Source organism: Cebus imitator, unplaced genomic scaffold, assembly GCF_001604975.1.
Source record: "Cebus imitator isolate Cc_AM_T3 unplaced genomic scaffold, Cebus_imitator-1.0 Scaffold408, whole genome shotgun sequence".
In the NCBI taxonomy this organism is placed as follows: Eukaryota; Metazoa; Chordata; class Mammalia; order Primates; family Cebidae; genus Cebus; species Cebus imitator.
The window spans coordinates 1482109-1483746 of NW_016107723.1; positions in this window are offsets into that span (position 1 = coordinate 1482109).

Consider the following 1638-nt stretch of genomic DNA (forward strand, 5'->3'; position numbering starts at 1 on the left):
CCTAATGATAATAAAGCATATCACTAGAATCATAACCCCATAGAAACAGAGATTCAAAAATAGAGAGTTGAAAGTACCATGAGTTATAAGCACACAAATTTCATCACTTGTCCTGGATTTATTAAAAAGATTTAAACATTTTCAAATGTTAATTCACTAATGTATAATAGCAATGGGCATTTTCACTTATTGATAATAATCTTAAAACTGAAATACAGAAGACGTGTTGACTTTTAATGTAAAATGTACTTAGTATAATTGTCAAAGCCCTCTAAGGGCCTTCCAGAAAATAACTATGAAGCTATACACACACACACACACACACACACACACACACACACACACACACATACATCATAAGAACATGAATACATACATACATTTATATATACATGAATACTTTGTCATCAGCTTTTTTATTATTATACTTTATGTATAATAATAAACATAAAATAAATATTATGTATAATAATAAATCTTGGGTAAACATGTAGAAGGTACAGATTTATTACATAGGTATATATGTGCCATGGTGGTTTGCTGCATCCATCACCCCGTCATCTACATTAGGTATTTCTCCTAATATTATCCCTCCCCTATTCCCCCACCTGTGCTATCCCTCCCCTACACTCCCACTGCCTGACAGGTCCCAATGTATGATGTTCCCCTTCCTGTGTCCGTATGTTCTCATTTTCCAATGCCCACTTATGAGTGAAAACATGTGGTGCTTGGTTTTCTGTTCTTGTGTCAGTTTTCTGAGAATGATGGTTTCCAGTTTCATCCATGTCCCTGCAAAGGACATGAACTCATCTTTTTTATGGCTACATAGTATTACATGGTGTATATGTGCCACATTTCTTTATCCATTTTATCATTGATGAGCATTTGGGTTGGTTCCAAGTCTTTGCCATTGTAAACAGTGCCACAATAAACATACATTTGCACATGTCTTTATAATAGAATGATTTATAAACCTTTGGGTATATACCCAGTAATGAGATTGCTGGGTCAAATAGTATTTGTATTTCTAGGTCCACTGTCTTCCACAATAGTTGAACTAATTTACATTCCCACCATCAATGTAAAAGCATTCCTATTTCTCCACATCCTCTCCAGCATCTGTTGACTCCTGATTTTTTAATGATCACCATTCTATTTGGCTTGAGATGGTATCTCAATATAATTTGATTTGCATTTCTCCAATGACCAGTGATGATAAGCTTTTTTTCATGTTTGTTGGCTGCATTATGTCTTCTTATTGAAAAGTGTCTGTTCATATCCATTGCCCATTTTTGATGGGGTTGTTTGCTTTTTTCTTGTAAATTTGTTCAAGTTCTTTGTAGATTCTGGATATTAGCTCTTTGTCAGATGGGTAGCTTGCAAAAAATTTTTTCCCATTCTGTTGGTTGCTGGTTCACTCTAATGATAGTTTTGTTTGCTGTGCAGAAGTTCTTAAGTTTAATTAGATCCCATTTGTCTGTTTTGGCTTTTGTTGCCATTGGTTTTGGAGTTTTAGTCATGAAGTCCTTGCCTATGCCTATGTCTTGAATGGTATTATCTAGGATTCTTCCAGGATGTTTATGGTGTTAAGTTTTATGTTTAAATCTTTAATCCATCTGGAGTGAATTTTTGGATAAA